Genomic DNA, 17,755 nt, shown 5'->3' on the forward strand with positions numbered 1-17,755 from the left:
CGAAAAGCATGTATTCTTTTTTAAAACAACGAAACAAGCTGTTTTAGACCGGAGCGTGTTAAATCTGAACACATCGGTTTTACAAGTGTTCGTGTGATACGCGTCAAAGCTTTTTCTCTTATAACTGCGCGAAAAGCATGTATTCGTGCTTAATACAACGAAACAAGGTGTTTTACATCGAAACGAGCTATGTCTGAACACATCGGTTTTACAAGTGTCTGTGTGATACGCGTCAAAACTTTTTCTCTTGTAATCGCGCGAAAAGCATGTATTCTTGCCTAAAACAACGAAAGAAGCTGTTTTAGACCGGAACGAGCTAAATCTGGACACATCGGTTTTACAAGTGCCCTTGTGATACGCGTCAAAACTTTTTCTCTCATAACTGCGCGAAAAGCATGTATTCTTGCTTAAAACAACGAAACAAGCTGTTTTAGAACGAAACGAGCTAAATCTGAACATATCGGTTTTACAAGTGTGTGTGATACGCGTCAAATCTTTTTCTCATAACGGTGCGAAAAGCATGTATTCGTGCTTAATACAACAAAACACGGTGTTTTAGACCGAAACGAGCTAAATCTGAACACATCGGTTTTACAAGTGTCCGTGTGATACGCGTCAAAGCTTTTTCTCTTATAACTGCGCGAAAAGGATGTATTCGTGCTTAATACAACGAAACAAGCTGTTTTACATCGAAATGAGCTAAATCTGAACACATCGGTTTTACAAGTGTCTGTGTGATACGCGTCAAATATTTTTCTCATAACGGTGCGAAAAGCATGTATTCGTGCTTAATACAACAAAACACGGTGTTTTAGACCGAAACGAGATAAATTTGCACACATCGGTTTTACAAGTGTCCATGTGATACGCGTCAAAACTTTTTCTCTTGTAACTGCGCGAAAATCATGTATTCCTGCTTAACACAACGAAACAAGCTGTTTTAGACCGAAACGAGCTTAATCTGAACACATCGGCTTTACAAGTGTCCGTGTGATACGCGTCAAAACTTTTTCTCTTATAACTGAGCGAAAAGCATGTATTCTTGCTTAAAACAACGAAACAAGCTGTTTTAGAACGAAGCGAGCTAGATCTGAACACATCGGTTTTACAAGTGTCCATGTGATACGCGTCAAAACGTTTTGTCCTGTAACTGCGCGAAAAGCATGTATTCTTGCTTAAAACAACGAAACAAGCTGGTTTAGACCGAAACGAGCTAAGTCTGAACACATCGGTTTTACAAGTGTCCGTGTGATACTCGTCAAAACTTTTTCTGTTATAACTGCGCGAAAAGCATGTATTCTTGCTTAAAACAACGAAACAAGTTGTTTTAGACCAGAGCGAGTTAAATCTGAACACATCGGTTTTACAAGTGTGTGTGATACGCGTCAAATCTTTTTCTCATAACGGTGCGAAAAGCATGTATTCGTGCTTAATACAAGAAAACACGGTGTTTTAGACCGAAACGAGCTAAATCTGAACACATCGGTTTTACAAGTGTTCATGTGATACGCGTCAAAACGTTTTCTCTTGTAACTGCGCGAAAAGCATGTATTCGTGCTTAATACAACGAATCAAGCTGTTTTAGACCGAAACGAACTAAATCTGAACACATCGGTTTTACAAGTGTCCGTGTGATACGCGTCAAAACTTTCTCCTATAATTGCGCGAAAAGCATGTATTCTTGTTTAAAACAACGAAACAAGCTGTTTTAGACCGGAGCGAGGGTAATCTGAACACATCGGTTTTACAAGTGTCCGTGTGATACTCGTCAAATCTTTTTCTCTTATAACTGCGCGAAAAGTATGTATTCGTGCTTAATACAACGAAACAAGCTGTTTTACATCGAAACGAGCTAAATCTGAACACATCGGTTTTACAAGTGTGTGTGATACGCGTCAAATCTTTTTTTCATAACGGTGCGAAAAGCATGTATTCGTGCTTAATACAACAAAACACGGTGTTTTAGACCGAAACGAGCTAAATCTGAACACATCGGTTTTACAAGTGTCCGTGTGATACGCGTCAAAGCTTTTTCTCTTATAACTGCGCGAAAAGCATGTATTCGTGCTTAATACAACGAAACAAGCTGTTTTACATCGAAATGAGCTAAATCTGAACACATCGGTTTTACAAGTGTCTGTGTGATACGCGTCAAATCTTTTTCTCATAACGGTGCGAAAAGCATGTATTCGTGCTTAAACAACAAAACACGGGGTTTTAGACCGAAACGAGATAAATTTGCACACATCGGTTTTACAAGTGTCCATGTGATACGCGTCAAAACTTTTTCTCTTGTAACTGCGCGAAAAGCATGTATTCCTGCTTAACACAACGAAACAAGCTGTTTTAGACTGAAACGAGCTTAATCTGAACACATCGGCTTTACAAGTGTCCGTGTGATACGCGTCAAATCTTTTTCTCTTATAACTGAGCGAAAAGCATGTATTCTTGCTTAAAACAACGAAACAAGCTGTTTTAGAACGAAGCGAGCTAGATCTGAACACATCGGTTTTACAAGTGTCCATGTGATACGCGTCAAAACGTTTTCTCCTGTAACTGCGCGAAAAGCATGTATTCTTGCTTAAAACAACGAAACAAGCTGGTTTAGACCGAAACGAGCTAAGTCTGAACACATCGGTTTTACAAGTGTCCGTGTGATACTCGTCAAAACTTTTTCTGTTATAACTGCGCGAAAAGCATGTATTCTTGCTTAAAACAACGAAACAAGTTGTTTTAGACCAGAGCGAGTTAAATCTGAACACATCGGTTTTACAAGTGTGTGTGATACGCGTCAAATCTTTTTCTCATAACGGTGCGAAAAGCATGTATTCGTGCTTAATACAACAAAACACGGTGTTTTAGACCGAAACGAGCTAAATCTGAACACATCGGTTTTACAAGTGTTCATGTAATACGCGTCAAAACGTTTTCTCTTGTAACTGCGCGAAAAGCATGTATTCGTGCTTAATACAACGAATCAAGCTGTTTTAGACCGAAACGAACTAAATCTGAACACATCGGTTTTACAAGTGTCCGTGTGATACTCGTCAAAACTTTCTCCTATAATTGCGCGAAAAGCATGTATTCTTGTTTAAAACAACGAAACAAGCTGTTTTAGACCGGAGCGAGTTAAATCTGAACACATCGGTTTTACAAGTGTCCGTGTGATACTCGTCAAAGCTTTTTCTCTTATAACTGTGCGAAAAGCATGTATTCTTGCTTAAAACAACGAAACAAGTTGTTTTAGACCGAAACGAATTGGATCTGAACACATCGGTTTTACAAGTGTCCTTGTGATACGCGTCAAAAATTTTTTCTTATAACTGCGCGAAAAGTATGTATTCTTGCTTAAAACAACGAAACAAGCTGTTTTAGAACGAAACGAGCTAAATCTGAACACATCGGTTTTACAAGTGTGTGTGATACGCGTCAAATATTTTTCTCATAACGGTGCGAAAAGCATGTATTCGTGCTTAATACAACAAAACACGGCGTTTTAGACCGAAACGAGCTAAATCTGAACACATCGGTTTTACAAGTGTCCATGTGATACGCGTCAAAACGTTTTCTCTTGTAACTGCGCGAAAAGCATGTATTCGTGCTTAATACAACGAATCAAGCTGTTTTAGACCGAAATGAACTAAATCTGAACACATCGGTTTTACAAGTGTCCGTGTGATACGCGTCAAAACCTTGTCCTGTAATTGCGCGAAAAGCATGTATTCTTGTTTAAAACAACGAAACAAGCTGTTTTAGACCGGAGCGAGTTAAATCTGAACACATCGGTTTTACAAGTGTCCGTATGATACGCGTCAAAGCTTTTTCTCTTATAACTGCACGAAAAGCATGTATTCGTGCTTATAACAACGAAACAAGCTGTTTTACATCGAAACGAGCTAAATCTGAACACATCGGTTTTACAAGTGTCTCTGTGATACGCTCAAATCTTTTTCTCATAACGGTGCGAAAAGCATGTATTCGTGCTTAATACAACAAAACACGGTGTTTTAGACCGAAACGAGCTAAATCTGAACACATCGGTTTTACAAGTGTCCATGTGATACGCGTCAAAACTTTTTCTCTTGTAACTTCCCGAAAAGCATGTATTCGTGCTGAACACAACGAAACAAGCTGTTTTAGACCGAAACGAGCTTAATCTGAACACATCGGTTTTACAAGTGTCCGTGTGATACGCGTCAAAGCTTTTTCTCTTATAACTGCGCGAAAAGCATGTATTCGTGCTTAATACAACGAAACAAGCTGTTATACATCGAAACGAGCTAAATCTCAACACATCGGTTTTACAAGTGTCTGTGTGATACGCGTCAAATCTTTTTCTCATAACGGTGCGAAAAGCATGTATTCGTGCTTAATAGAACAAAACACGGTGTTTTAGACCGAAACGAGCTAAATCTGAACACATCGGTTTTACAAGTGTCCATGTGATACGCGTCAAATCTTTTTCTCTTGTAACTGCGCGAAAAGCATGTATTCTTTTTTAAAACAACGAAACAAGCTGTTTTAGACCGGAGCGTGTTAAATCTGAACACATCGGTTTTACAAGTGTTCGTGTGATACGCGTCAAAGCTTTTTCTCTTATAACTGCGCGAAAAGCATGTATTCGTGCTTAATACAACGAAACAAGGTGTTTTACATCGAAACGAGCTATATCTGAACACATCGGTTTTACAAGTGTCTGTGTGATACGCGTCAAAACTTTTTCTCTTGTAATCGCGCGAAAAGCATGTATTCTTGCCTAAAACAACGAAAGAAGCTGTTTTAGACCGGAACGAGCTAAATCTGAACACATCGGTTTTACAAGTGCCCTTGTGATACGCGTCAAAACTTTTTCTCTCATAACTGCGCGAAAAGCATGTATTCTTGCTTAAAACAACGAAACAAGCTGTTTTAGAACGAAACGAGCTAAATCTGAACATATCGGTTTTACAAGTGTGTGTGATACGCGTCAAATCTTTTTCTCATAACGGTGCGAAAAGCATGTATTCGTGCTTAATACAACAAAACACGGTGTTTTAGACCGAAACGAGCTAAATCTGAACACATCGGTTTTACAAGTGTCCGTGTGATACGCGTCAAAGCTTTTTCTCTTATAACTGCGCGAAAAGGATGTATTCGTGCTTAATACAACGAAACAAGCTGTTTTACATCGAAATGAGCTAAATCTGAACACATCGGTTTTACAAGTGTCTGTGTGATACGCGTCAAATATTTTTCTCATAACGGTGCGAAAAGCATGTATTCGTGCTTAATACAACAAAACACGGTGTTTTAGACCGAAACGAGCTAAATCTGAACACATCGGTTTTACAAGTGTTCATGTGATACGCGTCAAAACGTTTTCTCTTGTAACTGCGCGAAAAGCATGTATTCGTGCTTAATACAACGAATCAAGCTGTTTTAGACCGAAACGAACTAAATCTGAACACATCGGTTTTACAAGTGTCCGTGTGATACTCGTCAAAACTTTCTCCTATAATTGCGCGAAAAGCATGTATTCTTGTTTAAAACAACGAAACAAGCTGTTTTAGACCGGAGCGAGTTAAATCTGAACACATCGGTTTTACAAGTGTCCGTGTGATACGCGTCAAAGCTTTTTCTCTTATAACTGCGCGAAAAGGATGTATTCGTGCTTAATACAACGAAACAAGCTGTTTTACATCGAAATGAGCTAAATCTGAACACATCGGTTTTACAAGTGTCTGTGTGATACGCGTCAAATATTTTTCTCATAACGGTGCGAAAAGCATGTATTCGTGCTTAATACAACAAAACACGGTGTTTTAGACCGAAACGAGCTAAATCTGAACACATCGGTTTTACAAGTGTTCATGTGATACGCGTCAAAACGTTTTCTCTTGTAACTGCGCGAAAAGCATGTATTCGTGCTTAATACAACGAATCAAGCTGTTTTAGACCGAAACGAACTAAATCTGAACACATCGGTTTTACAAGTGTCCGTGTGATACTCGTCAAAACTTTCTCCTATAATTGCGCGAAAAGCATGTATTCTTGTTTAAAACAACGAAACAAGCTGTTTTAGACCGGAGCGAGTTAAATCTGAACACATCGGTTTTACAAGTGTCCGTGTGATACTCGTCAAAGCTTTTTCTCTTATAACTGCGCGAAAAGTATGTATTCGTGCTTAATACAACGAAACAAGCTGTTTTACATCGAAACGAGCTAAATCTGAACACATCGGTTTTACAAGTGTGTGTGATACGCGTCAAATCTTTTTCTCATAACGGTGCGAAAAGCATGTATTCGTGCTTAATACAACAAAACACGGTGTTTTAGACCGAAACGAGCTAAATCTGAACACATCGGTTTTACAAGTGTCCGTGTGATACGCGTCAAAGCTTTTTCTCTTATAACTGCGCGAAAAGCATGTATTCGTGCTTAATACAACGAAACAAGCTGTTTTACATCGAAATGAGCTAAATCTGAACACATCGGTTTTACAAGTGTCTGTGTGATACGCGTCAAATCTTTTTCTCATAACGGTGCGAAAAGCATGTATTCGTGCTTAAACAACAAAACACGGGGTTTTAGACCGAAACGAGATAAATTTGCACACATCGGTTTTACAAGTGTCCATGTGATACGCGTCAAAACTTTTTCTCTTGTAACTGCGCGAAAAGCATGTATTCCTGCTTAACACAACGAAACAAGCTGTTTTAGACTGAAACGAGCTTAATCTGAACACATCGGCTTTACAAGTGTCCGTGTGATACGCGTCAAATCTTTTTCTCTTATAACTGAGCGAAAAGCATGTATTCTTGCTTAAAACAACGAAACAAGCTGTTTTAGAACGAAGCGAGCTAGATCTGAACACATCGGTTTTACAAGTGTCCATGTGATACGCGTCAAAACGTTTTCTCCTGTAACTGCGCGAAAAGCATGTATTCTTGCTTAAAACAACGAAACAAGCTGGTTTAGACCGAAACGAGCTAAGTCTGAACACATCGGTTTTACAAGTGTCCGTGTCATACTCGTCAAAACGTTTTCTGTTATAACTGCGGGAAAAGCATGTATTCTTGCTTAAAACAACGAAACAAGTTGTTTTAGACCAGAGCGAGTTAAATCTGAACACATCGGTTTTACAAGTGTGTGTGATACGCGTCAAATCTTTTTCTCATAACGGTGCGAAAAGCATGTATTCGTGCTTAATACAACAAAACACGGTGTTTTAGACCGAAACGAGCTAAATCTGAACACATCGGTTTTACAAGTGTTCATGTGATACGCGTCAAAACGTTTTCTCTTGTAACTGCGCGAAAAGCATGTATTCGTGCTTAATACAACGAATCAAGCTGTTTTAGACCGAAACGAACTAAATCTGAACACATCGGTTTTACAAGTGTCCGTGTGATACTCGTCAAAACTTTCTCCTATAATTGCGCGAAAAGCATGTATTCTTGTTTAAAACAACGAAACAAGCTGTTTTAGACCGGAGCGAGTTAAATCTGAACACATCGGTTTTACAAGTGTCCGTGTGATACTCGTCAAAGCTTTTTCTCTTATAACTGCGCGAAAAGTATGTATTCGTGCTTAATACAACGAAACAAGCTGTTTTACATCGAAATGAGCTAAATCTGAACACATCGGTTTTACAAGTGTGTGTGATACGCGTCAAATCTTTTTCTCATAACGGTGCGAAAAGCATGTATTCGTGCTTAATACAACAAAAGACGGTGTTTTAGACCGAAACGAGCTAAATCTGAACACATCGGTTTTACAAGTGTCCGTGTGATACGCGTCAAAGCTTTTTCTCTTATAACTGCGCGAAAAGCATGTATTCGTGCTTAATACAACGAAACAAGCTGTTTTACATCGAAATGAGCTAAATCTGAACACATCGGTTTTACAAGTGTCTGTGCGATACGCGTCAAATCTTTTTCTCATAACGGTGCGAAAAGCATGTATTCGTGCTTAATACAACAAAACACGGGGTTTTAGACCGAAACGAGATAAATTTGCACACATCAGTTTTACAAGTGTCCATGTGATACGCGTCAAAACTTTTTCTCTTGTAACTGCGCGAAAAGCATGTATTCCTGCTTAACACAACGAAACAAGCTGTTTTAGACCGAAACGAGCTTAATCTGAACACATCGGCTTTACAAGTGTCCGTGTGATACGCGTCAAATCTTTTTCTCTTATAACTGAGCGAAAAGCATGTATTCTTGCTTAAAACAACGAAACAAGCTGTTTTAGAACGAAGCGAGCTAGATCTGAACACATCGGTTTTACAAGTGTCCATGTGATACGCGTCAAAACGTTTTCTCCTGTAACTGCGCGAAAAGCATGTATTCTTGCTTAAAACAACGAAACAAGCTGGTTTAGACCGAAACGAGCTAAGTCTGAACACATCGGTTTTACAAGTGTCCGTGTGATACTCGTCAAAACTTTTTCTGTTATCACTGCGCGAAAAGCATGTATTCTTGCTTAAAACAACGAAACAAGTTGTTTTAGACCAGAGCGAGTTAAATCTGAACACATCGGTTTTACAAGTGTGTGTGATACGCGTCAAATCTTTTTCTGATAACGGTGCGAAAAGCATGTATTCGTGCTTAATACAACAAAACACGGTGTTTTAGACCGAAACGAGCTAAATCTGAACACATCGGTTTTACAAGTGTTCATGTGATACGCGTCAAAACGTTTTCTCTTGTAACTGCGCGAAAAGCATGTATTCGTGCATAATACAACGAATCAAGCTGTTTTAGACCGAAACGAACTAAATCTGAACACATCGGTTTTACAAGTGTCCGTGTGATACGCGTCAAAACTTTCTCCTATAATTGCGCGAAAAGCATGTATTCTTGTTTAAAACAACGAAACAAGCTGTTTTAGACCGGAGCGAGTTAAATCTGAACACATCGGTTTTACAAGTGTCCGTGTGATACTCGTCAAAGCTTTTTCTCTCATAACTGCGCGAAAAGTATGTATTCGTGCTTAATACAACGAAACAAGCTGTTTTACATCGAAACGAGCTAAATCTGAACACATCAGTTTTACATGTGTCTATGTGATACGCGTCAAAACTTTTTCTCTTGTAACTGCGCGAAAAGCATGTATTCTTGCTTAAAACAACGAAAGAAGCTGTTTTAGACCGGATCGAGCTAAATCTGAACACATCGGTTTTACAAGTGCCCTTGTGATACGCGTCAAACCTTTTTCTCTCATAACTGCGCGAAAAGCATGTATTCTTGCTTAACACAACGAAACAAGATGTTTTAGAACGAAGCGAGCTAGATCTGAACACATCGGTTTTGCAAGTGTCCATGTGATACCTATCAAAACTTTTTATCTTGTAACTGCACGAAAAGCATGTATTCGTGCTTAATACAACGAAACAAGCTGTTTTAGACCGAAACGAGCTAAATCTGAAGATATCGGTTTTACAAGTGTCCATGTGATACGCGTCAAAACTTTTTCTCTCATAACTGCGCGAAAAGCATGTATTCTTGCTTAAAACAACGAAAGAAGCTGTTTTAGACCGGAACGACCTAAATCTGAACACATCGGTTTTACAAGTGCCCTTGTGATACGCGTCAAAACTTTTTCTCTCATAACTGCGCGAAAAGCATGTATTCTTGCTTAAAACAACGAAACAAGCAGTTCTAGACCGAAACGAGCTAAATCTGAACACATCGGTTTTACAAGTGTCCATGTGATACGCGTCAAAACTTTTTCTCCTATAACTCCGCGAAAAGCGTGTATTTTTGCTTAAAACAATGAAACAAGTTGTTTTGACCGAAACGAATAATATCTGAACACATCGGTTTTACAAGTGTCCATGTGATAGTCGTCAGAAATTTTTCTCTTATAACTGCGCGAAAAGCATGTATTCTTGCTTAAAACAACGAAACAAGCTGTTTTAGAACGAAACGAGCTAAATCTGAACACATCGGTTTTACAAGCGTCCGTGTGATACGCGTCAAATCTTTTTCTCATAACGGTGCGAAAAGCATGTATTCGTGCTTAATACAACAAAACACGGTGTTTTAGACCGAAACGAGCTAAATCTGAACACATCGGTTTTACAAGTGTCCATGTGATACGCGTCAAAACTTTTTCTCTTGTAACGGCGCGAAAAGCATGTATTCGTGCTTAATACAACGAAACAAGCAGTTTTAGACCAAAACGAGCTAAATCTGAACACATCGGTTTTACAAGTGTCCGTGTAATACGCGTCAAACATTTTCTCCTATAACTGCGCGAAAAGCATGTATTTTTGCCTAAAACAACTACACAAGCTGTTTTAGACCGAAACGAGCTAAGTCTGAACACATCGGTTTTACAAATGTCCGTGTGATACGCGACAGAACTTTTTCTCCTATAACTCCGCGAAAAGCGTGTATTTTTGCTTAAAACAATGAAACAAGTTGTTTTAGACCGAAACGAATAATATCTGAACACATCGGTTTTACAAGTGTCCGTGTGATACGCGTCAAACTTTTTCTCCTATAACTGCGCGAAAAGCATGTATTTTGCTTAAAACAACTACACAAGCTGTTTTAGATCGAAACGAACTAAATCTGAACACATCGGTTTTACAAGTGTCCGTGTGATACTCAAAACATTTTCTGTTATAACTGCGCGAAAAGCATGTATTCTTGCTTAAAACAACGAAACAGGCTGTTTTAGACCGAAACGAGCTAGATCTGAACACGTCGGTTTTACAAGTGTCCATGTGATACGCGTCAAAACTTTTTCTCTTATAACTGCGCGAAAAGCATGTATTCGTGCTTAATAACACAAAACATGGTGTTTTAGACCGAAAAGAGCTAGATCTGAACACATCGGTTTTACAAGTGTCCATGTGATACGTATCAAAACTTTTTATCTTATAACTGCGCGAAAAGCATGTATTCGTGTTTAATACAACGAAACAAGCTGTTTTAAACCGAAACGAGCTAAATCTGAAGACATCGGTTTTACAAGTGTCCATGTGATACGCGTCAAAACGTTTTCTCCTGTAACTGCGCGAAAAGCATGTATTCTTGCTTAAAACAACGAAACAAGCTGGTTTAGACCGAAACGAGCTAAATCTGAACACATCGGTTTTACAAGTGTTCGTGTGATACTCGTCAAAACTTTTTCTGTTATAACTGCGCGAAAAGCATGTATTCTTGCTTAAAACAACGAAACAAGCTGTTTTAGACCGAAACGAATTAGATCTGAACACATCGGTTTTACAAGTGTCCTTGTGATACGCGTCAAATCTTTTTCTCATAACGGTGCGAAAAGCATGTATTCGTGTTTAATACAACAAAACACGGTGTTTTAGACCGAAACGAGCTAAATCTGAACACATCGGTTTTACAAGTGTCCATGTGATACGCGTCAAAACTTTTTCTCTTGTAACTGCACGAAAAGCATGTATTCTTGCTTAAAACAACGAAAGAAGCTGTTTTAGACCGGAACGACCTAAATCTGAACACATCGGTTTTACAAGTGCCCTTGTGATACGCGTCAAAACTTTTTCTCTCATAACTGCGCGAAAAGCATGTATTCTTGCTTAAAACAACGAAACAAGCAGTTCTAGACCGAAACGAGCTAAATCTGAACACATCGGTTTTACAAGTGTCCATGTGATACGCGTCAAAACTTTTTCTCCTATAACTCCGCGAAAAGCGTGTATTTTTGCTTAAAACAATGAAACAAGTTGTTTTGACCGAAACGAATAATATCTGAACACATCGGTTTTACAAGTGTCCATGTGATAGTCGTCAGAAATTTTTCTCTTATAACTGCGCGAAAAGCATGTATTCTTGCTTAAAACAACGAAACAAGCTGTTTTAGAACGAAACGAGCTAAATCTGAACACATCGGTTTTACAAGCGTCCGTGTGATACGCGTCAAATCTTTTTCTCATAACGGTGCGAAAAGCATGTATTTGTGCTTAATACAACAAAACACGGTGTTTTAGACCGAAACGAGCTAAATCTGAACACATCGGTTTTACAAGTGTCCATGTGATACGCGTCAAAACTTTTTCTCTTGTAACGGCGCGAAAAGCATGTATTCGTGCTTAATACAACGAAACAAGCAGTTTTAGACCAAAACGAGCTAAATCTGAACACATCGGTTTTACAAGTGTCCGTGTAATACGCGTCAAACATTTTCTCCTATAACTGCGCGAAAAGCATGTATTTTTGCTTAAAACAACTACACAAGCTGTTTTAGACCGAAACGAGCTAAGTCTGAACACATCGGTTTTACAAGTGTCCGTGTGATACTCAAAACTTTTTCTGTTATAACTGCGCGAAAAGCATGTGTTCTTACTTAAAACAACGAAACAAGCTGTTTTAGACCGAAACGAGCTAGATCTGAACACATCGGTTTTACAAGTGTCCGTGTGATACGCGTCAAAACTTTTTCTCTTATAACTGCGCGAAAAGCATGTATTCGTGCTTAATACAACAAACCATGGTGTTTTAGACCGAAACGAGCTAGATCTGAACACATCGGTTTTACAAGTGTCCATGTGATACCCATAAACTTTTTATCTTATAACTGCGCGAAAAGCATGTATTCGTGTTTAATAAAACGAAACAAGCTGTTTTAGACCAAAATGAGCTAAATCTGAACATATCGGTTTTACAAGTGTCCGTGTGATACTCGTCACAACTTTTTCTGTTATAACTGCGCGAAAAGCATGTATTCTTGCTTAAAACAACGAAACAAGCTGTTTTAGACCGAAACGAGCTAAATCTGAACACATCGGTTTTACAAGTGTCCTTGTGATACTCGTCAAAACTTTTTCTGTTATAACTGCGCGAAAAGCATGTATTCTTGCTTAAAACAACGAAACAAGTTGTTTTAGAACGAAACGAGCTAAATCTGAACACATCGGTTTTACAAGTGTGTGTGATACGCGTCAAATATTTTTCTCATAACGGTACGAAAAGCATGTATTCGTGCGTAATACAACTAAACACGGTGTTTTAGACCGAAACGAGCTAAATCTGTACACAACGGTTTTACAAGTGTCCATGTGATACGCGTCAAAATATTTTCTCTTGTAACTGCGCGAAAAGCATGTATTCGTGCTTAATACAACGAAACAAGCTGTTTTAGACCGAAACGAACTAAATCTGAACACATCGGTTTTACAAGTGTCCGTGTGTACGCGTCAAAACTTTTTCTCCTATAATTGCGCGAAAAGCTTGTATTCTTGTTTAAATCAACGAGACAAGCTGTTTTAGACCGGAGCGAGTTAAATCTGAACACATCGGTTTTACAAGTGTCCGTGTGATACGCGTCAAAGCTTTTTCTCTTATAACTGCGCGAAAAGCATGTATTCGTGCTTAATACAACGAAACAAGCTGTTTTACATTGAAACGAGCTAAATCTGAACACATCGGTTTTACAAGTGTCTGTGTGATACGCGTCAAATCTTTTTCTCATAACGGTGCGAAAAGCATGTATTCGTGCTTAATACAACAAAACACGGTGTTTTAGACCGAAAGGAGCAAAATCTGAACACATCGGTTTTACAAGTGTCCGTGTGATACGCGTCAAAGGTTTTTCTCTTATAACTGCGCGAAAAGCATGTATTCGTGCTTAATACAACGAAAGAAGCTGTTTTACATCGAAATGAGCTAAATCTGAACACATCGGTTTTACAAGTGTCTGTGTGATACGCGTCAAATCTTTTTCTCATAACGGTGCGAAAAGCATGTATTCGTGCTTAATACAACGAAACACGGTGTTTTAGACTGAAACGAGATAAATCTGCACACATCGGTTTTACAAGTGTCCATGTGATACGCGTCAAAACTTTTTCTCTTGTAACTGCGCGAAAAGCATGTATTCGTGCTTAACACAACGAAACAAGCTGTTTTAGACCGAAACGAGCTTAATCTGAACACATCGGTTTTACAAGTGTCCGTGTGATACGCGTCAAAACATTTTCTCTTATAACTGCGCGAAAAGCATGTATCCTTGCTTAAAACAACGAAACAAGCTGTTTTAGAACGAAGCGAGCTAGATCTGAACACATCGGTTTTACAAGTGTCCATGTGATACCTATCAAAACTTTATATCTTATAACTGCGCGAAAAGCATGTATTCGTGTTTAATACAACGAAACAAGCTGTTTTAGACCGAAACGAGCTAAATCTGAAGACATCGGTTTTACAAGTGTCCATGTGATACGCGTCAAAACGTTTTCTCCTGTAACTGCGCGAAAAGCATGTATTCTTGCTTAAAACAACGAAACAAGCTGGTTTAGACCGAAACGAGCTAAATCTGAACACATCGGTTTTACAAGTGTCCGTGTGATACTCGTCAAAACTTTTTCTGTTATAACTGTGCGAAAAGCATGTATTCTTGCTTAAAACAACGAAACAAGCTATTTTAGACCGAAACGAGCTAAATCTGAACACATCGGTTTTACAAGTGTCCTTGTGATACTCGTCAAAACGTTTTCTGTTATAACTGTGCGAAAAGCATGTATTCTTGCTTAAAACAACGAAACAAGTTGTTTTAGACCGAAACGAGCTAAATCAGAACACATCGGTTTTATAAGTGTGTGTGATACGCGTCAAATATTTTTCTCATAAGGGTGCGAAAAGCATGTATTCGTGCTTAATACAACAAAACACGACGTTTTAGACCGAAACGAGCTAAATCAGAACACATCGGTTTTACAAGTGTCCATGTGATACGCGCCAAAACGTTTTCTCTTGTAACTGCGAGAAAAGCATGTATTCGTGCTTAATACAACGAATCAAGCTGTTTTAGACCGAAATGAACTAAATCTGAACACATCGGTTTTACAAGTGTCCGTGTGATACGCGTCAAAACTTTCTCCAGTAATTGCGCGAAAAGCATGTATTCTTGTTTAAAACAACGAAACAAGCTGTTTTAGACCGGAGCGAGTTAAATCTGAACACATCGGTTTTACAAGTGTCCGTGTGATACGCGTCAAAGCTTTTTCTCTTATAACTGCGCGAATAGCATGTATTCGTGCTTAATACAACGAAACAAGCTGTTTTACATCGAAGCGAGCTAAATCTGAACACATCGGTTTTACAAGTGTCTGTGTGATACGCTCAAATCTTTTTCTCATAACGGTGCGAAAAGCATGTATTCGTGCTTAATACAACAAAACACGGTGTTTTAGACCGAAACGAGCTAAATCTGAACACATCGGTTTTACAAGTGTCTATGTGATACGCGTCAAAACTTTTTCTCTTGTAACGGCGCGAAAAGCATGTATTCGTGCTTAACACAACGAACCAAGCTGTTTTAGACCGACTACACAAGCTGTTTTAGACCGAAACGAGCTAAGTCTGAACATATGGGTTTTACAAGTGTCTGTGTGATACTCAAAACTTTTTCTGTTATAACTGCGCGAAAAGCATGTATTCGTGCTTAATACAACGAAACAAGCTGTTTTACATCGAAACGAGCTATATCTGAACACATCGGTTTTACAAGTGTCTGTGTGATACGCTCAAATCTTTTTCTCATAACGGTGCGAAAAGCATGTATTCATGCTTAATACAACAAAACACGGTGTTTTAGACCGAAGCGAGCTAAATCTGAACACATCGGTTTTACAAGTGTCCATGTGATACGCGTCAAAACGTTTTCTCTTGTAACTGCGCGAAAAGCATGTATTCGTGCTTAACACAACGAACCAAGCTGTTTTAGACCGAAACGAGCTTAATCTGAACACATCGGTTTTACAAGTGTCTGTGTGATACGCGTCAAATATTTTTCTCATAACGGTGCGAAAAGCATGTATTCGTGCTTAATACAACAAAACACGGTGTTTTAGACCGAAACGAGCTAAATCTGAACACATCGGTTTTACAAGTGTCTGTGTGATAAGCGTCAAATCTTTTCTCATAACGGTGCGAAAAGCATGTATTCGTGCTTAATACAACAAAACACGGTGTTTTAGACCGAAACGAGCTAAATCTGAACACATCGGTTTTACAAGTGTCCATGTGATACGCGTCAAAACTTTTTCTCTTGTAACTGCGCGAAAAGCATGTATTCTTGCTTAAAACAACGAAAGAAGCTGTTTTAGACCGGAACGAGTTAAATCTGAACACATCGGTTTTACAAGTGCCCTTGTGATACGCGTCAAAACTTTTTCTCTCATAACTGCGCGAAAAGCATGTATTCTTGCTTAAAACAGCGAAACAAGCTGTTTTAGAACGAAGCGAGCTAGATCTGAACACATCGGTTTTGCAAGTGTCCATGTGATACCTATCAAAACTTTTTATCTTATAACTGCGCGAAAAGCATGTATTCTCTCTTAAAACAACGAAACAAGCTTGTTTAGACCGAAACGAGCTAAATCTGAACACATCGGTTTTACAAATGTCCGTGTGATACGCGACAAAACTTTTTCTCCTATAACTCCGCGAAAAGCGTGTATTTTTGCTTAAAACAATGAAACAAGTTGTTTTAGACCGAAACGAATAATATCTGAACACATCGGTTTTACAAGTGTCCGTGTGATACGCGTCAAACTTTTTCTCCTATAACTGCGCGAAAAGCATGTATTTTGCTTAAAACAACGAAACAAGCTGTTTTAGACCGAAACGAGCTTAATCTGAACACATCGGTTTTACAAGTGTCCGTGTGATACGCGTCAAAACATTTTCTCTTATAACTGCGCGAAAAGCATGTATTCTTGCTTAAAACAACGAAACAAGCTGTTTTAGAACGAAGCGAGCTAGATCTGAACACATCGGTTTTACAAGTGTCCATGTGATACCTATCAAAACTTTTTATCTTATAACTGCGCGAAAAGCATGTATTCGTGTTTAATACAACGAAAGAAGCTGTTTTAGACCGAAACGAGCTAAATCTGAAGACATCGGTTTTACAAGTGTCCATGTGATACGCGTCAAAACGTTTTCTCCTGTAACTGCGCGAAAAGCATGTATTCTTGCTTAAAACAACGAAACAAGCTGGTTTAGACCAAAACGAGCTAAATCTGAACACATCGGTTTTACAAGTGTCCGTGTGATACTCGTCAAAACTTTTTCTGTTATAACTGCGCGAAAAGCATGTATTCTTGCTTAAAACAACGAAACAAGCTATTTTAGACCGAAACGAGCTAAATCTGAACACATCGGTTTTACAAGTGTCCTTGTGATACTCGTCAAAACGTTTTCTGTTATAACTGTGCGAAAAGCATGTATTCTTGCTTAAAACAACGAAACAAGTTGTTTTAGACCGAAACGAGCTAAATCTGAACACATCGGTTTTATAAGTGTGTGTGATACGCGTCAAATATTTTTCTCATAAGGGTGCGAAAAGCATGTATTCGTGCTTAATACAACAAAACACGACGTTTTAGACCGAAACGAGCTAAATCAGAACACATCGGTTTTACAAGTGTCCATGTGATACGCGCCAAAACGTTTTCTCTTGTAACTGCGAGAAAAGCATGTATTCGTGCTTAATACAACGAATCAAGCTGTTTTAGACCGAAATGAACTAAATCTGAACACATCGGTTTTACAAGTGTCCGTGTGATACGCGTCAAAACTTTCTCCAGTAATTGCGCGAAAAGCATGTATTCTTGTTTAAAACAACGAAACAAGCTGTTTTAAACCGGAGCGAGTTAAATCTGAACACATCGGTTTTACAAGTGTCCGTGTGATACGCGTCAAAGCTTTTTCTCTTATAACTGCGCGAAAAGCATGTATTCGTGCTTAATACAACGAAACAAGCTGTTTTACATCGAAGCGAGCTA

This window comes from Amblyomma americanum, unplaced genomic scaffold (assembly GCF_052857255.1).
Source record: "Amblyomma americanum isolate KBUSLIRL-KWMA unplaced genomic scaffold, ASM5285725v1 scaffold_20, whole genome shotgun sequence".
NCBI classification, from domain to species: domain Eukaryota; kingdom Metazoa; phylum Arthropoda; class Arachnida; order Ixodida; family Ixodidae; genus Amblyomma; species Amblyomma americanum.